We start from the raw sequence: 26,906 nt of genomic DNA, 5'->3' as shown, positions 1-26,906 counted from the left end.
AGGATCTTCTAATTGCAGTCAGTGGGGGAGCCTCATTTCTGCTTGGATCTCTGGGGGACAAGAAGACAGTGTCTTGCCACTTATGTCTGTCCACAGCTACCAGATCCTGGCCAGGGAGCGTGAAACGCTGATGCAGAAGTACCTGCACCTGCTGCAGATCGTGGAGACAAGAAGACAGTGGCCAAGCAGCTACGGCAGCAGATCGAGGATGGGGAGATCAATATCGAGTGGCTGAAGGCAGAGGTGACTGCTGGCTAGGGGTGCAGAGGAGGCTGGCCAGGGGGCCCAAGGCACAGGCCCAACACCTCACACTCTGGGCTCCTGCAGGGAGCACCAGGGGGCACATGACGGGGAGGGGGACCAGCTTCCAGTCACAGCTATGCCAGCCTCCAAACTTAAATTTAGTGATGCTGGCAGAGTGGGAAAGGCTTTCATTAGATCTGAGTTCAGATCCTACCTCTGCCACTTGACAGTTGCAACCTAGAGTACATCCCCCCATCCTCTGTGCCTCCATTCCTTCATCTATAAAGCAGCCTTTTTATACTTGCCTGACAAGGTTGTGAGGATTGAGTGAGGTTATTTATGGGCGAGTTTTTAGTTACTCTGCTGATGACCACATTGACTAAGCATTCCCACATTATCAGCTGAAGTGTCCGGGGACACAGAGTTACTGGTGAGTCATCATAGTGTGGGCTGCTGGCTCAGTTCTAAGCAGTCGTTCCCTCTGCCTGTCATAAGAGCTCCTACAGGGGCTCGCCGGGCATCGGTCTGGAGGCCACGCTGTTCCTAGGTTAAGCCTTCTAGAACTTCACTACTCAAATTGTGGTCAATGAAGAAAGAGCATGTTAGAGATGCAGAATCTCAGGCCCTGCCCAGACCTCCGGAATCAGAATCTGCACTTTCACAACATCCCAGTTGATTGCCATTTACATTAAAGCTTGGGAGGCGCTGGCTCTCTGTCCCTTAGACGCCCCTCACCAGCTGTCTACCCCAGCGCCAAATGATCTGATTGCCTCTCCCCCCTCATCTCACCAGTGCGCACCAGATGCTCAGAGCAATTTGGCCACATCACATAAGGACCGTGGACTCTGAGCTGAGGATGGGAAAATAGAAACAGATTCTAACCAGGGTTGGCTGCGTGATTTGTAGGGCCTGATGCAAGGGAAAAATGCAAGGCCCTGGGTGGAGCCAGGGAAGTCGATCTTCCCTTCTCACAGACCACCAACCCACCCATGGCAGACAGGAGACCCCCCAATTTCAACCTCCAACCTCCTCTAACCTCTGTGCCATGATACACTTGGTACCTAGATGAGGGTTGGGCAAGATGTCCCTGCTGAGTCACCCACCTAGTGCCCAGGCATTGTCTCCTTGCCCTGCCCTGAGACACCATCGGGTGTGCACTGCACCCGTCCTGTCTACACCTACCCCAAGGCCCCTGCAGAGGGTGGAGGGTGACTCACTGTGGAATGTGAGTCTTTCTGGCTGACTCCACCCAGTTGCTCCCAGACAGAGGATAGAGGAGGTCATGGGTTCTGGGGTGCGGGCGTGTGGGGAGCGAGCAGCTGAGAAACCAATCCAGGGAGGGAGCAGGAGGCAGCAACACATGAGGGCTGAGGCTCCAAGCCCCTGGGGTGTGCTCCATTGTTCCATCAGATGTTTCTCATGAAAACAAATTCAAAGAGAAATAATAACTTCAAGGTTGCAACTGCAGAACTTGAAGCCCCAAGCTTTGTGCCTTCTGAGCATAGGACCCCATCACATGCCCTTGAAGCCAGCTCTGCCTGGAATGTTCAAAGGTCTGAAGTTTCCAATTCCACCTTACGGTGCCGCTGCCAAGCCCTAAACTAATAGTCACATCAGCTTGAAACTTGAGCTTGAACAAAAGTTTCAGATTCCACACACCTCCTCTACACTGCAGCAGGCACTGTCAGAGATGCTTTATTTGTCAGTCCCCATAACCACCCTCATAGGATGGAATGAGGAAGCAGGCTCAGAGAACTCAAGGCACCTGCCCAAGCTCACACAGCTGGGAGGTGGCAGAGCCAGGACTAGAACCCAGGTCTGCGTGTCTACTTGCCAGTCTTGCCACACTACTAGTGGGTCCTGGGATGGGGGCTTGTCCCGTGTCTAAACCATCTGGTTCATTCTGAGATCTATCCTAGCCCTACACATATCCCTGAAACCAAGCTGAGTCCTTGCTAGGGACAAAGGAATAGGTCTAGGGGCCAGTACCAGGTTAGTGGCTTCATGATCAAGGGTGTCATTCACTCACTCACTCATTCACTAACTGCTTAAGATCAGCTGACCACTTCCTCATCCTATTCCCCAGGCTCCTCTTCCCTCATCACTTGGGGCTCCAGCCAGTGCTCTCTGGTCATGAGCTGTGCACATCTTGGCCTTTGAATATGCTGGGGCTTCTGTTTGGAGTGCCCCTGCCACTCCCACGCTTCTCTGCCTGGTGGAATCCTACCAAGCTCGACTGCCTCCTCCTGGGGACTCTCATCCCAGAATGTGCTCCATGACCCCTGCTGCCACAGCTTTCCCACCCTCAGCATGCCGTGGCAGAGCCGGCTCCACAGGTGTCTGTCCCTCACCTGGTCTGGTGGGCAGGGGTGTCCTTTATCACTTATCCCTTCTGCGTTGCACATAGTAGGTACTCTGTAAGGACTTGATGAATGAATGGACATCAGGTTCTGTGGGAGGCAATAAAGAGATGGAAGTTTCAAGCCTTAAGGTCTGATTGTGGTAGAGTGTGACTGGTACCATAATAGAGCTTGCAGTGTGAACCCAGGTAGAAAACGAGTCATTTTATGGCCAAAGAAGGTATGGGTTCATGTCGCATATGGCCTTGAAAGTTTTCGGGGGTTGGTAGGCAAGAGAATGGGTGGGTGCAAAGGGCAGGGCCCACTCTGGTGCTGGGGGCACAAAACTGGTCAGTTTTGGTGAAAGTGTGTGTGTGTCAGCGTGGCAGCAGAGGCCTTTGTAATGGGAATTTGGAGCAACGTTTCCAACTGAGTACATTACTCTCCAGGGAAAACAATTTTTTTAAGTGAGACTGTTTTTTTTTTGTGAGGAACATCAGCCCTGAGCTAACATTCATGCCAATCTTCCTCTTTTTGCTGAGGAAGACTGGCCCTGAGCTAACATATATTGCCAGTCCTCCTTTTTCTCCCTAAAGCCCCAGTAAATAAGTGTATATCACAGTTGCACATCCTTCTAGTTGTCGTATGTGGGACGCCGCCTCAGCATGGCCGGACGAACAGTGCGTCAGTGCGCGCCCTGGATCCGAACTCGGGCCGCCAGTAGCGGAGCGGGTGCACTTAACCACTAAGCCATGGGGCTGGCCCCTAAGTAAGACTTTGCAAGATCAGCTTGGTAAACCTTTCTGGCTGTAGTCTCTCTCTCTCTCTCTCTCTCTCTCTCTCTCACTCCCTCACTCACACACACACACACACACACACACACACACACAGACACACACATTGCAGAGCAGAGGGCACCTGTGTGCTCTGGAGGGGCTCCAGGAAGGTGAAACAGAGCCCATTTCCCAGGAAGTAGGCCATCAGGTAGGCAGGAGGTGCTGAGGAGCCAAGTAAGTGATGAATGATGCCTGTGACAAAGACAGAGGGTCATAGAACGTCAGAGCTGGGAGGGATCTGAGAACTGGGAGGTCCACAGAAGAGGAAAGGACTTATCCAAGGTCACTCCAAGGTCACTTCCAGCGCTGGAACCCAGGCTCAACCTTGGGTCTCCTGGCTGTAGATCCTTGGCCTGTGACTGCCACACACGTTATTCCTTCCTTGCTGGGGAGACGGGCCAGATAAAAGGTGCATATTCAGGAACCACTGTGTCACTTGGCTGGCCTCAAGCTCTCAGGGTCCACTTGATAGCCAGAAAACTTCCTCAAGACCCATCCCACGTATTCCTGAGGATTTTCAGGGTCTTCCATTTTCCTGGCCACATCTGGCTTCCAATTCTGCTTTCCTGACCTCTTGTATCACTTCTCACAGTGCCTGTCTCCACTCAGTCTTGACTGCTCCTTACCCCCTTGTGGTCGCTCCATGTGTCCGTCAGGTGGAGCTAGATTCTGCTGCAATTACAAACAGCCCCCAATTCTCAGAGGCTTAAAACAACAAAGATTGCTTTCTCTCTCACATTGTGTGTCCATTGTGTGTTCTGCTCCACCACATTCTCACTCAGAGTCAGGGACACAGGCTGACGGGGCTCCCACCATCAGGAAATTCACCAGTCCCAGGGCAGGGGAAGGAATGTGGCAAATGATGCCTGACAACTCTGCTCACGTTTTATTGGACAAAGCGAGTCACATGACCACACCCGACTTCAGGGTCCTGGGCAGTACAGTCCTGCCCTGACCCAGGAGGAGAACCAGAGTATCCAGGAAAGCTCTAATGACACCCAGCTGGCTCCTCCTTCACTCCCCAAGCCCCCAACATGGGCCAAGTATGGACCAGACTTTCTGAAAGGGTTAGATACACTCGATGGGGTTTCCAGTACTGAAACAGAAAACAGCTGAAAGCTGAATAGAAGACATCCTTGCCCTCCAGTCACTCAGCCTTTCCTGCTACAGGGATTTCTTGCTGACCTCCTCTCCTCACGCTGGCCTCTCTCCACACTCTCCCAACTGCCATTTTGGTGGTGCTGGGGGGTGTTCATAATCCCTTTATCTGCCAAGACCCTCGCCTTACATCCAATGATGTGCTGGAGCTGGCTCACACCAACTTGCAAGTCGGTTGTGAAATTTTCAAGAATCTTGCAAGCTTGTTATTCACTCTTTGGTAGCTTAAAATGGGCCAAGGTAAGAATGTTTACAGCATGGAAACTGGCCAGTGCTACCAGTCAGAGTTTTTCTTTCAGAGAGCTGGTAATTAATCCTTTACCAATATACACTTGTCTACACCTTTTTTCAGGATCAGCTAAACACTTTGCTGGGCCCAGTGCAAATTGAAAATGCAGGGCTCTTAAGAATTTCAAGGCAACAACAGTAGAGCCTTAAACCAGGCATTAGGCCCTTCTTAGCAGGCTGTGCACAGGTCAGACATCGAGGACACTGCCTTGTCTCTACTCCCTCTATACCCTCTACACCCAGAGCCTCCACCAGCAGCCAACTCTCCCTAGAGGTAACGGGAGATCACACCCAAACAAAAGCAAAGTTATTAAGCAAAACTATCCAGTCTGCTCAGTCTCTTCTTTCCGATCTAAAGAGTCCTCTTGTGCCTCATCTTTTGTAAGCAAAAAGCTCCAAGGACCATCTAAAACAAAGGGAGCATCCTCTTCTGCGAAGAATCCTCCCCTCCTCTAGAATCCTCAGTTTGACACCATTTCATTGTTTTAATAGCTATTTTTCTCCCATTTATGATTGGAAGTAAGTTGAAACGGCTCAGGCAGCCCTACGGGGCAGGGTAGGAGTTTAGAGATGGTCGTGGTATTTTCCTGGCTTGGGAGCACTCAGAATCCTGGAAGGCTGACTCTGCAAGAAACTGCAGAGATCTTTAGTTCAGGGTTTAAGGTAAAACTGTAGCCTTGGGATCAGGCTTACAAACCAACTTTGACATGGAGAGGGCCACCTTGACCCCTCCCCAGGCAGCCCCTCTGCAGGGCCCACTCTATGCCTTGATTCCTGTTTCCCATGTTCCTCCTGCCATCCCCACCCCTGCTGCCCTGAACTCAACACCCTGTTGTACTCTGCATCTTTGTTCACATCATCCCCTCTGCTCCAATTCCTTCTATACTCTAGCACACATGTTGAGTTCCTTTTTTTTATTTTTTGTGAGGAAGATCAGCCCTGACCTAACATCCATGCCACTCCTCCACTTTTTGCTGAGGAAGACTGGCCCTGGGCTAATATCTGTGCCCATTTTACTCCACTTTTATATGGGACACAACCACAGCATGGCCTGACAAGCGATGCATCAGTTTGGATCCTGGGCCGCCAGCAGCGGAGCTCATGCACTTAACTGCCACACCACGGGGCCAGCCCAATTGGGCTCCTGTTTTGTCCTTCAAAACCTCTGGGTAGCGCTGGTGGATTCCATGGTGAGACCCTCCCACTGCAGTAGAGGCCCACCTCTGTTCTGGCCTCACCTTGTTGGAGTATAAGTTACCTCTGTGGGTTTCTGATCTTTTTCTTAGGCTGGAAGCTCCTCCAGTGAAGGGATCTGACTTATCCCCCTCTGGCTGTCTCACTCATGCCCAGCATGGTGCCACCACACGAACTCCATCAGGACATGCTGACAGCATTGGCACAAAGGGAGACAGAGATGGGCATCTCTTAGGCTTGGAAGAGGCCAGAGGGAATGGAGAAGGAAGGAGAGAGAACTGAGTTGTGTGGCAGCTGTTTGAAAAACAAGAAGTACAGAGATCTTTAGCAAAACCTTGACTGCTAACAAAAGAGAGAAAACATAGACTAATTCCTCCATCAATGACTGCACTGACTAAATGCATTCTGGATTAAAGACACTGTCTCCAGAGAGGGCACTGTGGTGGGGCAGGAGCCAATGAGCAGTGCAGCCAAGGGATGTGGCAAATGAGGGTTTACCTCTGATGGGCAAAGAAGGCCAGACTGTGGGGTGGCAAGTGGGCAGGGCTCAGCTGAGACGCCAGACATTGAGCCAGGTTGGTTAGCCAGAGCTAGACTCTAGCCGGCGAGTTGGGATAATAAGCCAAATTCCCAACTGTCCATTGTCATCGTTGACAAGGGTCAACTGAGCAGGTCTTGGATGTCAGCCAAGCCAACCTGGATCCAAAGCAAATGCATCCTCAGAAGGGACCAACAGGATAAGGGAAAGGCTGGCTCTGTGAGCTCAGAGGTTCCTGCTACCATCCTGACATTGGCTCCTAGCAGGGGTGGGCCGTAGCCCAAGGCTTCTGCAGGGTCCCCAGGCTCACAGCTCTCCAGAGCTTTGCCCACCCAGCCCAATCCTTAAATCAGACTCCCAGACTGCCAGTGTTGCCTGTGCAGGGAGCAGAGCGTCTCACCTGACTACATCTGGTTTTTGCTCTGGTCCCTGGGGAGTAGATGTCCTGTAGATGACTCTGAGAAGAGCACCATCAGTTTTACATACAGACTACATTTACCCACACACACACTCCCACACACATACCCCACAATCCTAAAGAGAAAAGGATACCACGTACAAATCCCAGAACTGGCAAAGAGAGCAGACTGGCATGGGGGTGATGACATCAGGGCAGTGAGGGTGCTGACTGGGCATCCACATGTCTCTGAGCTCTCCATGAGCATGTGTGTGAGTCCCTTAGCTCTTTAGAGTTCAGATCCAAGAACAGCCATTATTTCATGTGCCAAGGTTCTCAGAGAATGGAAAAAATAGAAAAGCCTACATTGGCACTGAATATTTCTCCATTAGATATTTTCAGCTGCTCTTCAAGCACAGGCTTGGTACTTTTAGCAACCCGGAAGTGGAGAGTGGGTAACTGTCCCATTTTGCTTTCAAAGTGCTCCATTCGTTCAATTGTCAGAGCCCATTCATCCTGTGGTTCAGCAAGTGGCCTTGAGGGGACAAAGCCACGTGCCCTGGAAAGGGAGGGGAGCTGGTTCTGTGGCATGTTTGTGATTTCCTGAGCTACTATCTTTGGACGTGTGCCACACAGCTCAAGGGTGTCTCTGTGTCCACTCAGCACGTTCTGCCCCTGCTCTTGTTGTACTGAGAGAGTGAGACCCCAGGGTGGGGGTTTGCCCTCAGGGCACAAACTGCTAGGAGAGGAGACAGCCCCCTGTGATAGCTCACAGAAGAGGAAAGCACCAGGCGCCTCCAACAGTCAAAGTGCTTGGTCATCACAAAGAGAGGGAGCAGAGAGCACACGTGGAGAATGGGACTAGGGAGGGGCATCTGATGTGGCAGAGAAAGACAGATACCACTGCAGGGATGCGAGCACAGGCTCCTAGGCTGGGGCTGCCCTGACTCTCAGGGGGGTTAACTCTTTCTCTCTGGGCCTGTTTTCCTGTCCACAAATGGGGTGCATGACAGAGTCCCTTTGGCTTCCCCTCTGTCGTTCAGCTCAAACCCCAGACACATTGGGGTGGTTCCCAAGTCTCCAGGGTGGTAGGAGCTGAGGGTGATGAACAAGGACAGAGGAGGAACAGTTGGGAGAGGAGGGGGCTTCAGGAAGTAGCAGAAGTCTCTCTGGCATCCTTACAGCTCATCCTGGGAGAGGAGACTCGGGCTGTGTTCTGGAGCTGGCTGGCTGGGGACCATGGGCGGGGAAGAGGATGCTGGGAGGGGAGCCACGGCAAATGTGGCTGCCAGGGGCGCTCAGAGGCCCATTACCCAGCCTGGTGCTAAGCTGCCAGTGAGAAGGCATGATCCCCAGGGCTCTTTAGGTGGTGACAGGGCACGTGCATGGGAGAATCTGGGTGTTTTTGCTTTTCTAAGTTGTCCCCCCAAAAGGGGGTGGTGGAGAGCTAGCATTTACTGAGCAACTTCTCTGTACCAGGCCCTCAAATTGTCTCATTACTTACAGGGGTGAAGTCATTTCACCTTCATATTTTACAGGGAAGGCCTGAGGTTCAGAGATGTTAGGCATCTTGCTGGAGGTCACACAGCTCAGAAGCAGGATAAGGTGGATTTGAGCCTGCTCTGCGTGGGTCTCAAGCCCTAGCTCTTTTCACATCATCAGTGGCATTTCCTCTGATTGCTCCAGAGCCCTGAGTTCCTCTAAGATCCCTTGGGGTCACTGCAGCAGGAGGGCTGGCAACAAGAGCAGCTCCCATCCTCTGCCATCTTCTAGGGCGTGTGATCCATGTTTAGAAAAATCTATGTTTGATTTAGTGCTCTGTTGTCACCATCTTGAAATTTTGTCATTTTTTAAGGAGTCCTGCATATTTTCTCTGCACTGGGCCACAAGTTACATAGTCCATCCCGCTGATGGGGTTTTCACATAAGGTGTCACTTGAGAAAGGCTGCTAGAGTCCCACCGGTGGTGGCAGCCCCTGCCCTCTTCCTAGTGCCCTCAGCTCTGCTGGACTTGGGCGAGGCCTTGGAGGGGCAGGAACTCCGTCGCCGGAGCTTACCCTGTGGCTCCTCTGTCAGTGAGGCCATCTGGTGTTTGCACCAGATCTTTACCAAGGCCTGAAAGCCTGCATCTCCAGCTGGCCCACTGGGGCCTGGGTGAGCAGGCAGCCCTGGCAGAGGTCTCCAGACCCACCTGCACCCAAATCCATCTGAGAAGTCCCTCTCCAGGGCCCACTCCTCCAGGCTGGCGGCACTTCCATCCTCTCAGGGTGTAACAGCGGCCCCTTAAAAACACACAGAATCCCTCAGAGGGAGCAGAAGAGGAAAGACAAGTCAGCAAAAGCTGTTTTTCTAGGAGGAAGCAATATATTTTTAGTTCCTTATCTACTTTTCCCTTTTAAAAATTATATATATGAACCCATTTGAGAAAATCTGACAACCTAGAGAAGCAGAAAATGTTAAAAGCTATATCAACCATAGTTCTCCTTTCCAAAGATAACCACTGTAAACACTTTGTTGTGTTTTCTTCAAATTTTTTTCTATGCACAGACCTTAGGTTTTTTCCCCCCGCTTTATTTACATAACGTCACATATATGAATGCTGAATTTGAATCTTGATGTGTTTGTTTTTTTACTTAACATTATAGCACAAGTGTTTTCTTATCCTGAAAGTATGCTTTTTGATGGCTGTATGATGCTCCAGTACCTGTGAGCATGCCATCATCCATGCAGCCATCTCCCATCATTGGCTCTTAAAGTTGTTGCAAATTTTTGTTACTAGAAACACTCATCTCTGCATCTGAAATGTTCATATGAGAAAGCGTCTCCTTGGGACAGATTTCCAAAAGTAGAATGACTGAAACAAAAGGTAGAAGCACGGTCAAGGCTCCCACTCCTTCCACCCTGCGTCACTGCTCTCTGAGCTGGCTGCACCGCCCTGACGGCCCCGAGGGCTGCACAGCAGGACCCCTGCATCGCGCCTCTCCCACACTGAGTGTGACATTTTGCTGTTCACTTCCCTAAGTCAGAGAGCCCCGCTTTTCCCCAAGGTCACAATGGGAAGCGGCCCTAGAAAGACGAGGTCTGCACTTCCTATAGTTGTGGTTGAAGGTGCCATCCCATGGGTAGTGGAATGCCCTGTGTAAGCTCCCACTTAGAGTTTATCGCAAAGGAGGCACATTTTTCTTTTTCAATGCAGTTTATAAGCAGAGGTTTCAGTGGACCCATCCCTGCCAATCAAGTACTGAAGGGCAGGTTTGGGGAGATTGGCTGGGCTTTCGGGGGCTGGAAGGCAGGGTATTGTGTTTCCAAGTGGTTGGGACAGAGCGGGCCAGCAGCAGACCCAAGTTGCTGAACCTGGGGAGGCATGGAAGGACAGGGACAAGTGGATAAATGGACAGACAGCTGAGGGGACGAGACTCGGGAGGGCATGTCATGTGGGGGAAGCACTGGAATGGGGGACTCAGGAGACCTGGTTCCAGGCCAGCTACTGACTCACCTTATGACCTTGGATGGGTCACTTCTGTCACTGGCGAGGCATTCTGGGTGGGAGATCTCTTGGGGGAGCCAGAGCTGAGGGGGATGTGGAGCTGCAATTCAGTGACCACAGAGGCCTCAGCTGAACCCCCAAAACTCCGGAGCTGGGTGGCTTTCAGACCCTTCAGGTGGCGAGGCACACCACAGCACCCGCAACAGCCCTCTCTGACCTTCCAATACACAGGTGTCAGACCAGTCGGGGCCCCATCTCTATAAAGATCTGTGACTCTGATGTTGTCCTGATGCCTGGGGCCACCTATCTGGCCCTGGATAGGGCAGTGGTGCCAGAGTCATCCCCAAAGGCAAGGGTGTCTCTGGGTGGGAGCTCTGAACTTGGTCTTGACCTCTGTGGGTGGGGCTGGGTGACCAAGGGCTTGTGGAGCCACTCCTCGTGCAGACCCATTAGACATCCTGCTGCCCATGGTCAATTTCTATCATGAGTTGGTCTCCAGTCACCAGTACAGCCTGCAGATCCTGGCCAACTGCAAGCAGAACAGTGACTTTGACAAGCTACTGAAGCACTATGAGGCCAAACTGACTGCAAGGAGAGAGTTCTGGAGACCTTCCTCACTGACCCCATGTTCCAGCTGGCACCTAGCCCTGTCCTTGAGGGCACATACCTTGGGAGCCTTCTGGGGGTCCATGGCAGTGAGGGCCCCAGCTGGGAGCAAGCCACAGCTCCGGGCACCATGCAGCCATGGCCGGGAGATCCCAGGCCCTAACAGGCCCCAGCTCTGGGCTGCCTGGAGAATGGGGTTAGAGCCAGCCCCCGACCCAGCGGATGACAGGCCTGTCCAGTTCCACAGAGCAGGCAGTGTGGGAAGGTGAGGGGGGAGCTCCTGGTCCTGAGCCCACCACCAGGCCCTTTCTCCTGCTGGCTTAGAGCCTTAAGATCTGGGCTCTTGCCCCAGACAAGACCCTGGAAGAGCCTCCACATTAGAGTCTGAGATCAGAAGTGTTGTTGGTGTCTGTCCTCAGCCCTGCTCATGGGAGAGTTGGGAGCTGAGAGAACCATTCTCCGTCCACTTGGTCACTCTCTCTCCCTCTCTACATTGCTGTTTTCTCTCAGACTTACTTCATCACTGTCTCTCTCCTTGCCTCTGTCTCCCTGTCCCTCTGACCTTCCCCATCCTTGCCTCTGTCCCTGTCTCCCTGCCTCTCCCTGCCGCAGATTCCCAGGCACATTCTGACACTGCACAAACTCCTGGCCCACTTTTCACTAGCACATAGAGCGAACAGACTGGAGGACGCCAGGGCTAAACTGGGGGAGCTGTCTGGGTGAGCCCGGCTCCCGGGTGCCCCCACCAGTGGACAGGCCAGGGCTAAGGATGCTCCCCAGTGGGAGTTTCCTGAGCCCCAGATGCTAAAATCTCATGTTCAGGTTATGATCCGAAGAGGTGGGTGTTGGGGCACCCCCAGCCTGTTCCACCTGGAAGCAGGGTCCCCTGAGCAATCTGAGGAGTTCACAGCTCAAGCCTAGGGGGGAGTTGGTGGGATGGTGTGGGTGGTGTGCTGTCCCTGACACAGATGGGGTTCGAGGAAGGGCTGCCAGAATCTGCAAAGGAGGGTCGGTCTGCAGCATGTGGGGTCCAGTCCCCAGCCCTGCCAACCACTCAGTGCCCTAAATGGCTTCCCGAGTCCAGCAAAAGGCAGCCAGTAGGGCCACGTCTCCCAGCTGGGGAGAGGGAGGACCAGGCTGGACTAGGGCAGGGCACAGGCCGCAGAGTGGAGATTCATTCAGGGAGCAGATGTAATCAGAGTGTGTTTGTAGACTAACAGAAACCATTGTGGGGTGGGCACCCCAGTCCTCTCGTGCCCCAAGGAGCCAAATCCTGCTCCCTTCCCCAAGGAGAAGACTTGGGGCTCCAACGAGGCTCCTCATCCCTGTGGCATGCCCTGTACCAGTGCGGGCCATAGCAAGGAAGGCACATGGGTGCCAAGGCATTTATCCTAAGATCCTGATCCCCTTTCCCGAAGCCTACACATCTGATCACCTGATCGCCTGCATCTGGCCTGAACACAGCCCTAGTGGCACAGAAGAGTGTTTTCCTATAGCCCTGACAGCAGCCCTTTCATCCTCCTCTCTCCCTCCCTTGGGGGACTGAGGAAAGCTCCCAGCCCTGCAGGAAGCCATCAGATAACAAACTCTCCCTGGCTGTGCTCAGAAACACTCCTCCCCTGGGGCTGACTCTCTCCTACCTCTGGCCTTTGTCCCGCTTTTTCTCCTGAACCTCATCTCTTGGGCTCACTGTAACCCAGGTTGTCAATTCCAGCTCCCCCGGCAGACTGTGGCCCTGGGAACTCCTCCCCAGCTGCGTGGATGGTGTGGTTCTCAGCACAAACCCCAGCTGGGGCTGGCAGGAGTCCTGAGCAGCTGCAGCTAGCACTTGTCTAACAGTGAAACTAGTGTTGCCACTCTGGGATCGCCCCCTTGTTTGTAGCAAATACAGCCCTCCTCAGCAAAATCCCCACCCTCGTCAAAAGAAATGGTTCTGCTTACCTTTGCTAACTTCCAAAAATGAATCCCTATCCAGGGAACTAGCATATCCTTGAAAGGTGCCTCCCTGTGCCCCGTCCCTTCCAGAAGACGGCTAGGGCCTGGACTGCTGAGAAGAGCATTGCTGGGAGGGAGGGACTGAGGCTCCTAAGAAAGAGACCCCGTTTCCATGCCCCAGTCTGATAACCAAAAAAACAACGGGTAATAATAGTTGAATAATAACACCTTTGCAACCAGTGATACTAGCAACAGTGATCACGGCCCTTTACTCAAGCGCCTGCTGTGTGCTGGGCCAGAGGTCAGCACGTGAAATGCGTTCTCTTCCATCCTCACTGCGACTGAGCAAACTGAGGGTCAGAGGGGCCCAGTAATTTGCTCATCACGCTGAGGTCATTAATCACCGATCCAGCTCGACCAGTGTCATCTCTCATTGCTGGGAGGGTTAAACTGGACAGTGTCTACTAGAGAACTTTGGAAGCCATGCATATTAAGCAGCCCTCCTGGTGATCTGGTCATGGTTGTAGAATTTGAGGCATCAGCAGACAAATAAGAGGTTTGTGCTTTTCTTGGAGTAAATGGGGTACTTTCTCCAGATGCTCCTCCCCACAAAATTACTATCTTCCTAAGACTCCTGAAAACCCACCAAGGCTCTTAGCAAAATTGGCAACTCACAGACCTCTTTTCCCACCAATGCTATTTTTTTTGTGTGTGAGGAAGATCAGCCCTGAGCTAACTCCACGCTAATCCTTTTTTTTTTTTTTTGCTGAGTAAGACCTGCTCTGAGCTAACATCTATTGCCAATCCTCCTCCTTTTTCCCCCCAAAGCCCCAGTAGAGAGTTGTATGTCATAGATGCACATCCTTCTAGTTGCTGTATGTGGGACGTGGCCTCAGCATGGCCGGAGAAGCAGCGTGTCGGTGCGCGCCAGGGATCCGAACCCGGGCCGCCAGTAGCGGAGCGTGCACACTTAACCGCTAAGCCACGGGGCCGGCCCCACCACCAATGCTATTTTTAAAAAGCAGTTAAATGGCGCCACCTCCTGGAGGAGGGGTGTTGCAGCAGTCATAACAGGACAAATAGGAGAGTTGTTCTTATTCTCAGATTAAGGGGCAAGTTGTGTCTTGCTCCCCCCAGACATGCTGGAGCCTACTGGAGTCAGACTTTCCGTGAGCCAGCTGGATTGCCAGGTGCTCCAAAACTAAGCCATTCCAGGGCCTGAACATTAAGAAAGCAACTGTATAACGTGCATTGGGGGAGGGGTGGAGACAGTAAGTGCAAAGGCCCTGAGGCAGGATGGGTGGGTGGAGTTCTATGGATGGAGATAAGGCCAGCAGTGGTGTGGAGATCAGAGTAATGAAGAAAGGTTTCCTATACTCCTGTCCTCCCAGTTTTGCCATCTCTGTTCCACGTGGTTCAGACTTTTAAATCAGACCTGCTTTCTAGCTATTAATCTCCATTTCCATTTCCAACACCTGTCTCCTTGGGCTATCAGAAGGATGATGTGAGACCATGCCCATAGAGTGCCTGGCAGAGCGGGCATTCAATATGCATGCTCTCTCCCCCTTTGTGACCACAGGCTCCACCTGAGAATCCTGGGTGCCAGGCCTTCTTCCTAGGTCTGGCCAGAGGCCCGGCATTCCCTTCTCCCTGAGAGACGGGGGCAGCCTGTCTCTGACATTTTCTGTCCCGACAGGATAACGTACAATGAAGTAAATGAGACAGAGAGCATCCAGGAAAACATAGCCATGGAGGGCATGATGGTCGAAGGCTGTGAGACCCTCCTGGACACCAGCCAGACTTTTGTGAGATGGAGACTGGCACCCTGCCTCCCCCGAATCTCAAGGTAGACCCCAACAGTGGTGGCACATAGGGACACCACCAGCTGGTTTGGCTACTATGTGCCAAAACCTGCCAGCATGATTGCGGAGTATTCCAGGGCTGCTGGAGGAATGTGACAGCTGTATGTAGATGTCGGTATCTGCACACATGGATGCAAATATTACTGGTTTTCACATTTCCTGAATCTCCAGATGTACACATGATTCTTCCCAGATGCCCTTGATGTGTCTGTGGATGTCATAGTAAACACTGACATGTCCTTTTGGGGAGAGAGGAGTGGAGGAGAAGGACAGATACTGATTGGCCCTGTGAATCACAAGCATGTTCAGCATCCGAGGGGAAGTCGTGTGGGTCAGTCCCTCTGTCCCTTGCTCATCATCCTTAGCCCCTCGTGGGAGGCCGTGATCACAGCGGTTCTCACAGATAGGAGGTTGCCTTCACCCTCAGCCTCCTCTCGCCTTGGGAGCTGTGATTGAGAGGCACAGCCCTGTGAGGGGGCAGCTAGAGGCTGTGACTGAGGGGACTGACTTCCAACTCGGAGACGTTAGAGCCGCAAGGAGTTTCAGGGTCACCTCTTCAGATTCCACTTGCTGTGGGACCCTCAACTTCTGCTTGCATGCCCCCGAGGTGACCTCCACCTCAGATGGGCCTCCTGAGTTCCTTCTATCCAGCCCTGGGACTCTCTGAGCAGATGAAAAGCTCGCCAGCACTTCCTGTGGCCTGTGCAGCTGCCTTTGGCCCCTGCTGCCCTTAGCAAGGGTATCGTCGACTTGGAGTTTTGTCCCGAGCCCCTCTGTGTGGCCACCTGTGCCTTTTTCCTAGGCTGACTTTGTGATCTACTGAGCCCAGAGCCAGCCTCCCTGTGTCTTGGCTCCAGCTGAGCTGCAATGGGCCCAAGCTGGAAAAGGCCCAAAGAATGACCTCTCCTGGGGTGGACAGTGTCACCACAGTCCAGGAATCTGCTCCATTGCCCTGAGCCTAAGAGTTTCCTTCCAACCTGAGGGGCTGGGGTACACGTGAAGACCAGAGAACGGGGCCCAGCAGGGTTCCAGGCAGTGACGGACGTGGACAGAAGGCAGAGTGGTGGCCCAGAGCAGGCCTGGGGAGATGGAGCGTCAGGGAGGGCTTCCTGAGGAGGCATCACTGGAGTCGAGTCTTGAAGGGTAAGTAGGAGTGCACAGGGTGGATGGGGTGAAGGAAGGGCCCTTCCAGGCCAAGGAGCAGCACTCAGGAGCCACAGGTAACTTGCCCTGGAACTAGAGTGGGAGCAGAGAGGGGAGGCGGTGGTAAGGAGGGAGAAGTGCTGGAGCAGCCTGCTGGCGGGCCTTGAAGGCCTGAGTCCCGAGGACAGTGAGGAGCTGGTGGAGTAAGTGGGGAGAGGAGGCCTGGAGTACGTCTTAGGGGAGCTGGGATGGCAAATGGGTTCATCACAGCCCCCTGCTCTGCCCAGGAGTGGCTTCCGTGTGCACCTTGTTGAGGACTGGGGGGCTCTCTGGGCTCTGCAGCCCAGCATGTCGTGACTGATGAGTGATGTCTGCTGCGGCTGTGTGTGGCAGCAGGTGCCCTGTGTCTCTTGCTCATCCCTCTGGGCCAGAGCCAGCTCCACACTTGTCCAGCCTCCTGCCTTCCCCAGACCCAGCCCTAAAGAGGTACAGCCTTTTAGATACAGGATACAACCTTCCTTAGAGAGGGAGTACAAACAATACCCTAGTTGGCCTAAATTCAGGCACCAATTAAGAAAGACTTCAGGTTCAACAATATACTTATCTTAATTTCAATCACAGAAACTAACTCCTAATCTAATACTGCATTAATCTATTAATTCATAAAAGTACTACTCTTACTATGAGGAACAAGAATTATTTCTCCTTGCATAATCTTAGAACAGATCATCACCGAAAGTTAACAATAAAATAAATTCAACCCAACAATTATTTATTACATTAACTGTTAACCCAACACAAGTAGGCATTCAAGGAAAGATTTAAAAAAGTAAAAGAAACTCAGCAAACACAGCCCCCACCTGTTTACCAAAAGCATCTCCTCTGGCATTTCTGGTGTTACAGGCACTGCTTGCCCAGTGACACGGTGTAAAGGCCACAGTGACTGGACCCTGCAAAGGCAGCATCATCATTTGTTGTCTAAATGAGGAATTGTATGAACGGCCACTCGAGGGTTTTACTCTCTCTTACTTTTAATCAGTGAAATTGACCTTTCCCTGAAGAGGCGGGAATGACAAAGAGGAGAAGACCCTATGGAGCTTCAATTAATTAAAAAAAAACAAAGGTAAGCCAAATCAAGGGATAACAAAACTTAAATGGACTAACAATTTTGGTTGGGGTGACCTCAGAGAATAAAATAACTTCTGAGTGATTAAAATCTAGACCAGCTAGTCAAAATATTTTATCACTTATTGATCCAAAATATTGATCAACAGAACAAGTTACCCTCGGGAAAACAGCACAGTCCTATTCTACAGTCCATATCCACAATAGGGTGTATGACCGCGATGTTTGATCAGGAGATCCCAGTGGTGTAGCCGCCATTAATCACTCATTTGTTAAACGATTCAAGCCCTACGTGATCTGAGTTCAGACCAGAGTAATCCAGTCAGTTTCTAGCTATTCCATATTTCTCCCAGTACGAAAGGGCAAGAGAAACAAGGCATATTTTACAAAGGCACATTCAAACTAATAGATGATATAATCTTCATCTAATATATATATATATATACAGAGAGAGAGAGAGAGACCTGCCTATAAACGGAGTTTGTTAGGGTGGCTGATTAATTGCATAAAAAGTAAAACTTTATACCAAGAGGTTCAATTTTTCTCCCTAACCGCATGTTCATAATCAATCATCTTTTGTTAATTGTCACCAATCTACCTTCCATAGCATTCCTTACACTAATAGGATGAAAAGTATTAGGTTATATATGACTATGTAAAGGACCACACATCATTGGCCCCATGATCTGTGGAGACACCAGTATTTACATCAGTGTCACAAGGCCATCAGCTGGAGTTCACATTGGAAAACGTACCCGGGAAGACACCCTACGGAGGACCCATTAGCACACAACTGAACAAGTCATGTGGACTTTTGTCAATGACCTAGTATTTAAAATGGTAGGATAGGGCTGGCCCCGTGGCTGAGTGGTTAAGTGTGCAAGCTACGCTGCTGGCGGCCCGGGTTCGGATCCTAGGCGCACATCGACACACTGCTTCTCCAGCCATGCTGAGGCCAAGTCCCACATACAGCAACTAGAAGGATGTGCAGCTATGACATACAACTATATACTGGGGCTTTGGGGGAAAAAATAAATAAATAAAGATTATAACAAAAAAATAAAATGGTAGGATAAAGATGCAGGATTCTAATGGGTTCATGGAAATGCTGAATGCACAATTCGGAAACAAGGAATAATCGACAAGGTAAACCAACTCCAATAGATTTATAATTGCTCACTTGTACACAGTAAGAGTTTTTGCTGAACAATTAAGTATTCATGTATTTGTCTTGATGAAAACATGAAACTTTATGTTGAATAAAAATGGGCCATTTTCCTGTATTAGTACATTACTACTCATCATTTAGTCAATTTCTATAGTTAATGGAGTTATAAACATAATTACAAAGGCATGCATCCATCAGAAAACAACTATGAGTGAATCTGGAAATTGTAGGGCCAAAAATAATGTTTTAAATATTATGTATTAGAACATGTATATACATAACAAGAATGAGAGAAAACTCTGATTAAAGGAGATTAAAATGTAATCTAATCTTAAAAGAATAAAAAGAGTGTCAGTCCTGGGAGACTGGGGATAGGCAGTAAAATTTCACAGAATTCTGAGACTGGAACTGGGCCATTCCTTACCTTCATTTTTTTATTGTCGTTGCCAAGGGGATTTTTCCACCAAGAACAGAGAGATGGAGGGGAAAGAGGACATGGAAGGATATTGCAGACACGAGAAGGGTTCCATTTTCAGGACACCTTAGAGCAGTCAGGTGTCCACATTCTAGGTCATGTAACCACAAAGAATTTCCCCTGGGAGATGCCTTCTGTAGCTCTTCCCTCCAAATTTCCACTCATTCCTCCTGGTGAGATCATCCTAAATGAGAACAGGCTGGGAGAAACACAGAGCTGCCTGGAGAAAAGCCTATCTTGTAAATTGACCCTGCCCTGGAGCTGGCTGGGCAGAGGGCAGGAGCTGCACGATGGATACCGACCCCTTTTCAGTCCAGGGACTTTCCTTTATTGCCCTTTGGGGAATACACTGACTGTAACACTGAGGTTCACTGAAGGCCAATAGGATCTAGTGTGAGACTAAAGTGTCAATAAAGCACTTGACGCAACATGTTTTCATGTGTATCAATATGTGCATAACTAGGGAGAAGGGCCTTAACATCTTTATGATCCTTAAGGGAAATTTGACTCACACCAATTTAGGAATCATTGACAATAACGTGTCATGTAGAAGAAGGATCATCAATCTAAATGAACTTATTCACACACTCAGTGTCCTAGTCATAGACTGGGCACTTTATTTATTTATATTTTTCTGAGGAAGATGCACCATGAGCTAACATCCGTGCCAGTCTTCCTCTAGTTTGTATATGGGTCACGCCCACAGCATGGCTGCTGATGAGTGGTATAGGTCTGTGTCCAGGAACCGAACTCAGGCCACTGAAGAGGAGCTCATTGAACTTAAACACTAGGCCATGGGGCAGACCCCTAGACTGGGCATCTTTGGGTTTTGTGTGTGTGTGTGTGTGTGTGTGTGTGTGTGTGAGGAAGATCAGTCCTGAACTAACATCCATGCTAATCCTCCTCTTTTTGCTGAGGAAGACCAGCTCTGAGCTAACATCTATTGCCAATCCTCCTCCTTTTTTTCCCCCCAAAGCCCCAGTAGATAGTTGTATGTCATAGTTGCACATCCTTCTAGTTGCTGTATGTGGGACGCGGCCTCAGCATGGCCGGAGAAGCGGTGCGTCGGTGCGTGCCTGGGATCGGAACCCAGGCCACCAACAGCGAAGCGCCCACACTTAACCGCTATGCCACGGGGCTGGCCCATACATAAAATTTAAAAAAAAAAAAAAAAAGAAGTGCACTCCTGAGTTATAGGAGACACACATACAACTCAAAAGGACAGAGCAAAGATTCACAGTTATAAGCACTTTTGGGTAAATGCTCTAAGAAAGGGATGTCAGGGACCAATGATGGAGTGTTGGCCAGAACAAACAGTCAAATCTTTTGGTTGCCTTGAGCTTTCTCAGGCAGACACTTTAAGGGGGCAGGGGTAATCCTAGAGATGTGGATTTGAGCTGTTAGAAACTATGTCAGTGTTAAAGTCTTATAATGTGTGTGGAGGGGTGAAATCATTTGTGCTGAGAGACTGTAGTTATTATAGGCCAAGATGGAGGCCTAGTCAGGAAGAGGGCTCAAAGGAGTCTGGCTTGAGTTTGGTCAAGTACAGGAAACTATATATATAAATAATATATGTATATTTTTTGAATAATACAAATCACTACATTGAATAATATAATATATTAAATTAAATAATACAAAATATATATTTAATGAATATGTATTGAATGTGTATAAGTATGTGTATATATATTTGAATTAATTAATATAAACATATATATATATGATTTAAAGGAATATTCAAGCATAATAACAGAAATTTCCAGAATTGATAAAAGACTTCCACTCTAGATTCAGGCAGCTGAATACATCTCAAGCACAATTAAAAAAAAAAAAAAAAATCTAGAGCCAGATCCATCCACGGAAACCAAAGAACACTAAATACAAAAGAAGATATTCAAAGCCCCACAGAGGAACAGAACACTTACAGAGACTTACATTTAGACCTATGATACATTTCTTAACAATGGAAGGCAAGAGAGAGTTGGATTAAATCTTCAAGGTACAGAGAGAAAATAACTTTCAGTGTATACCCAATCAAACCATATCTCAAGAACTGGGGTGAATTAAAGATATTTTTATGCAAACACTTACTAAGAGTATTACCACCAACAAATGCTCATTAAGGAACTTCTGAAGAATGTACTTTAAGGGGCCAGCCACCTGGTGTAGTGGTTTAAGTTCAGCACACTCCGCTTCCAAGGCCTGAGTTTGTGGTTTGGATCCCAGGATTAGATCTACACCACTCATCAGCCATGCCATGGTGGTGACCCACATACAAAATAGAGGAAGATGGGCACAGATGTTACCCAGGCTAATCTTCCTCAAGGAAAAAACTTAAAAAGTAAAAAAGAATGTACTTTAAGAAGAAAGAAAGTGATAGAAGAAGAACTGCTAAGAGGTAAAAATGGATTGTGAGGATAAAAACGGATAAACATCTGAATAAATCATTGAAAGCATGACTTTACCAAACAATAATAATATTCACAATGTATAACTGATGCAGTTAAAAACTAATGACAAGGGAACTTCTGTTTTAGAGGAGACTAGGACAGGAAAGCACTCTTGCTGCAAAACTGGACACAGGCAGATAAATTATAAATATATTTTTAGAGCATGAGAGAACTTAAGAATCAACCAACAAAAATTCCAGAAAGAAGAAAAAGTCTTTTATGTGAGCAAGGATTTTTATCTTTCTTTCTCCTGCAGGCGTTTTCTGATTCTGGGTGCTTGCCGAGGATCTGGCTTGCTCAGTCCGAGTCTCGGCTAGGGAAAAGAGAAACTAGCCAAACTTGTAGTGATTCTGCAGGACTGATGTGGCAGAGGAAACCTGAGGGCTTTCAGACACACAACTGCTCTTCCTCAAAGCACCCGTGTTATGTTTTGGTGCCACACAGGAATCTGGGGAACTAGGCCAAAAGCTTCCGTAAAGCAAAGTGAAACCTCCAGAAGTGGTGTAAGTGGCCGAAGTCAAACATACTGCTAGTCTGACCTTCAGGGAATTTGCCATATTGTGAAACGATGTAAGGTAGGAGGTTGGAGGACTGCGCTGAGATGTCTGAAGGATATAGCTGGATTTTCTGTGGGCTCCCAAACCTGAGGAGACAGAGATCTACCAGACTTAGAACCAGACCCCTGTGCTGGGGAGGAGAGCACAGCAAACAGGAACAGGGGAAAGCGGAAGGGCTGGGTTTACTAAAAGTGAGACACGGCCCCAACTCTGATCAACGTCTGATTGGACTCAGGTGCTCCAACCTCACTCTTTCCCAGTGAGGTCATGTAGAGCCTCTCGAGTTACGTTACACAGACCTTCCAAAGACACTGGTGAGAGGATGGAGAAGGCAAGCCACAGACTGGGAGAAGACCTTTGCAAATCACATATCAGACAGGACTATAAAGAACTCTCAAAACTCGGCAATAAGAAAATCCAAGTTTAAAATGGGCACAGATTTGGACACTTCACCAAAGACGATACACAGATGGCAAATAAGCACATGAAAAGATGCTCAACGTCATTAATGCTGAGAAAAATGCACATAAAAACCACATTGAGATACTGCTATGTACCTATTAGAATGACTAGAACTAAAAAGGTTGACCATACCAAGTGATAATGAGGATGGAAAGTAACTGGAACATTCCTACATTGCTGGTGGGAACACAGAGTGGTTCAGCCTCTTTGGAAAACAGTTTTATTTATTTATGTATTTTTTGTGAGGAAGACAGGCTCTGAGCTAACATCTATTGCCAATCCTCCTCCGTTTTTTTTTCCCCCAAAGCCCCAGTAGATAGTTGTATGTCAGAGTTGCACATCCTTCTAGTTGCTGTATGTGGGACGTGGCCAGAGAAGCGGTGTGTCGGTCACGCCCGGGATCTGAACCCCGGCTGCCAGTAGCAGAGCACGCGCACTTAACCGTTAAGCCATGGGGCTGGCCCCTGGAAAACAGTTTTAAAGTGGAGTTTGTTATGCTGCTGTAACAAATTACCACAAATATCATGGCTTAAAACAACTCAGTTTATTGTTTTACAGTTCTGTAGGTTAGCAGTCTGACACGGGTCTCCTTGGGCTAAAATCAAGGTGTTGGCAGAGTTAGGTTCTTTTTGGGAGGACTCTAAAAGTTAATCCATTTCCTAGCCTTTTCAAGTTTCTAGAGACCACCAATTCCTTAGCCTATGGCCCCCCTCTGCCACCCTCAAGACCAAGAACTCTGCAACTCTCTGGCCCTGCTTCCCTAGTTGTATCTTTTTTTCTACTCAACTGCTTCTCTTTCCCTTTTAAGGGCCTTTGTGATGCACTGGGCCCACTTGGATAATCCAGGATAATCTCCCTATTTTAAAATCAGTTGATTAGCAACCTTAATTCCATCTGCAAATTTAATTCACCTTTGCCAAATAAACTAATGTATTCCCAGGTTCCAGGGTTTAGGACATCTTTGTGGGCCATGACTTTGCTACTACAAACAGTTTTTCAAATAAAGTTAAACATACACATACCATGTGACCCAGCAATTCCACTTCTAGGTGCTTACCCAAGAGAAGAAGACTTATGTTCACACAAAAACTTGTTTGCAAAGATTTATATCAGATTTTTGCTAGTCAAAAAAGACAAAACTGAAAATAACTCAAATGTCCTTCAACTGCTGGATGGATCAACTGTGGTACATTCATACAATAGATACTGCATTCAGCAATAAAACAGAAGGAACTGCTGATACAGGCAACAACATGGATGAACACTAAAATGAATGTATTGTGCTAAATGAAAGAAACCAGACTCAAAAGGCCAAATACTGTGGGATTACATTTATATGATATTCTAGAAAAGACAAACCACAGGGAAAGGCAACAGATCATTAGCCACCAGGGGTTAAGGGTGGGGGAGGAGTTGACTACAAAAGAGCAGCTGAAGGGAGTTCTGGGTGCTAGAACTATTCTGTATCTTGATTTTGGTAGTTGCACAGCTCTGTGCATTTGTCAAAACACTTGTACAAAGACAAAACAAATACATCATTTCTCACGCATCAGATTGGCAAAACTTTAAAAATTTGACAATGCCGATCCGACAATTCCCAGGGAAAGGATGACTTGGATACTGTTGGCGAGAATGGAAATTCTTAAAACTTCAGAGGATGATTTGGCTGCAGCTCGTCAAGTTGCAGATGCACATCAGCCTCTGGCCCAGCAATCCACTCACAGGCTGGTGTCCATTCTAGGGAGTCCACATGTGCTCAAGGAGACACACACAAGGATAGTCATTAAACATGGTAAGGGACTGAATTAATTGTGGTTAGTAGTTATTTAAAAAAGAAAGGAAAAAATGCATATGGGAAAGAATCAACCCTGCTGGCTACATATATGATCTGGGAAGGTAACTCATTGGTTTTTCTACTTAATAGTACTTAGCACAGAGAGCACTGTACTAGGAATCTGGAGACAAGCATCTGAGCATATAGTTCCAACTCTGCCACTAAGTAGCAGTCAGACTATGGATGACAACTTGAGATATCTCACTTTCCATTTCCTGGAAAATGAAGAGGTTAGGCTCTACAACCACTGAAATTATTTCCAACTCCACAATTCTATGATTCAATAAGTCAACAATCAAAAATTGTATTCCAAAGTACCTATGTTGAGAAACTGTTTTTCCCAGACACCCTGAAATCAGAAACTATCAGGGAAATTGGACATCTTAAAATATTGGTACATAAAATGGCCTAAATTTCTTGGTACGTCTATGACGAGCTGTTTAATCAAGATCGTAACTCAGAAACAGCGTATAAACAGCGAAACCCACCATATTGATTTGAGTCAGCCTCAGGAAAAACATATGTCCTCTTCCATTTTAACATTCCAAAACAAATTCACCATACTAATGAGTCCAACTTGTCAAGTTCAGGTCTGTCTAGCCAAAAGTCATTCATGTATATGGTAAGATTTAGTTGATATTTTAACAAAGATAGAAAGATGAATGGCTTTTTGTATTTTTGCCTGTTTCATCTATAAAGATCTTACATTATAATTTAATAGCTTCAGCCTGCTACAATAATTTAAAGAGCCTTTTGAAACTTGTAATACGCCATGTCCAACAGGATCTAGTAAAAAAATCAGTAGTTCACAATCCAAAAAAGCTTATTTAGATTCATTACCAACAATACTTACACTTCAAAGACACCAATAACCAACATGTCATTTGTTCCTCCTGCAGAATTTCATAGGTTGTTAAATTCTGGTATCATTCAAAAGCATAATTAGGATGCTATCATTAAAATGTATTTTTTTAAATCAGAAATATTAAAACTAATGATTAAACTATTAAACTAAATGATTAACTAAATATTAAAACTAATGACAACTAATGATTTGTTGTCTTTCCCTATGGTTTATCTTTTCTAGAATATCATATAAATGAAATCCTACCGTATTTGGCCTTTTGACCCTTCACCCTCTCAGTCAAATCAAAATTTGAAAATTCTTGTTCTATGAGCTTTCCAAATCTAAATTCTTACAATTCTAAATGAGTATGGAGACAAAACACACACTACATACTACTTCTAAAAACCTCCTCCTTATCCGATTTTAATTTTAGCACCAACTGCCAAGAAAAACCTTTCCACTGAAACCAAAATTCCGTACACATCATGTGAATCATCAATTGATCAGTCATCAGTCTATGTTAACAGAAGGTGAGTTATTATTAGGAAGCTACATAATTTTCACCAAAGACTGTTTAAAATTCCTTTAATTAAATGCAGTTTACAACCATTCACAGGCTTCAAAGTTCACCTTGCAAATATAGAGTCAATTATCAGAAACCATTAATGGGATTAGGCTTTTCTATAAAAGTGTCCCAAAGAGGTAGGAATGCTTATTTGTTTAAAGAACGCAGTGAGGAGCCCAATAGCCTGCGCGGAGTCAGACAGAGGAGCGCTGACCACGGGTGTCTTCTGAAGGAAAGTGTTCACCCGGGGATGTCGCGACCTGGCCTAGACGGGGTCCTGGGGGAGCGCGAACTCAAGGGCGCGCACAGAGGGCAGGCGACTCCCTGCCGCCCCCTGCACCTCCGCTGGCTGGGGCCCCGCCAAGGCAGAGGGACTGGCTGGCCAGGCGGCGCTCCTCTGCTCCTCCGAGGGACAGACGTTGGGCTCCCCCACCTGAGGCAGCCCGCCAGCAACCCCGTCCCCCGACTCCATCCACCGCCCCCAACACCGCGCTCCCACCATCTGGGGCGGCAATCTCCACACCGAGTCCGCCGCCCACCACCTACCTCGGTGCCGCCTCCTGCCCAGCGCTCCTCCACACTGCAGAAAGGAGAGCTCCCCAGCAATGAAAATCCTGGAGGAAGGATCCAGAAACCGCCAATCCCCCCACACAAACGTCTGAGGCAGCCACCTCCACACCAGGGACCCCGCCTCCAGTGCACGCGCCCCTGCACTCTCCAGCTCGCCGACCCCTCTGCCGCTCAGAGTGCTGGTCCTGCGCATGCGCGGGCCTCGGAGGCTACAATGGGAACTGTTGGGGGGTTGCTGGGAGGGGGGTAGGGATCGAAGTGTCCCTCAGAAGGAGAGCGGGATCAGGCTGGCGCTCTGCAGCCCTTGACTCTGCTCTCCCTGGATGATTGTCAGCTCCTAGAGAAGATCTGCCTTCCCTTGAGGCGGCTCCTCCTGTCCTGAGAAGCTCGTCACATGATCTAACATTTGTTTAAAAGAGAATGATGACATCCTTAACACTGAATGTGTCATGTCCCCAGAATTCTTTGCTTCCCCAGAAGAGTACACAGCGAGCAGCTGGAACCGAGTTCTGACCCAGGAAGGAAGGACACTGAGAGGACAGCTGTCTCATCTCTGCCGGTTCCTTCCCCTGATCCATGGCCCTGATGGGGCAACAGCTTTGGGGACTCATGCAGATGACAAAGCTCAAGTGTTTGCTCATGGTATTACATTTCTTATGGTTTAATGGTTAAAACGGGAGGCTAGCTGTCAGTTTTTCAGATGATTGCACTTGCAGAAATGTCTTTGGACAAAGAAGTTTGTTTTCTTAATTTCTGATATTTGTAATCAATAACAATAATTAAAATACTTATTTCTTAATCTCATTGGCATGCTAAAACAAACAA

At 48.5% G+C, this 26,906-nt stretch overlaps 1 long non-coding RNA gene across 1 annotated transcript in view; it reads right to left on the bottom strand.

The window, feature by feature from the left end:
• The window catches only part of LOC131411586 (uncharacterized), a 33,457-nt gene extending 7,308 nt beyond the window's left edge, over positions 1 to 26,149 (bottom strand). Inside the window, exon 1 of the long non-coding RNA XR_009221597.1 lies at positions 26,058 to 26,149. This is a non-coding gene — a long non-coding RNA (uncharacterized LOC131411586). The remainder of the gene's footprint in view (positions 1 to 26,057) is intronic.
• Positions 26,150 to 26,906: the final 757 nt, after the last annotated feature.

Source organism: Diceros bicornis, chromosome 11 (assembly GCF_020826845.1).
Source record: "Diceros bicornis minor isolate mBicDic1 chromosome 11, mDicBic1.mat.cur, whole genome shotgun sequence".
Classification (NCBI taxonomy): Eukaryota; Metazoa; Chordata; class Mammalia; order Perissodactyla; family Rhinocerotidae; genus Diceros; species Diceros bicornis.
The sequence above is the reverse complement of the archived record's forward strand: the minus strand, read 5'-3'. Positions and strand labels throughout refer to the sequence as shown.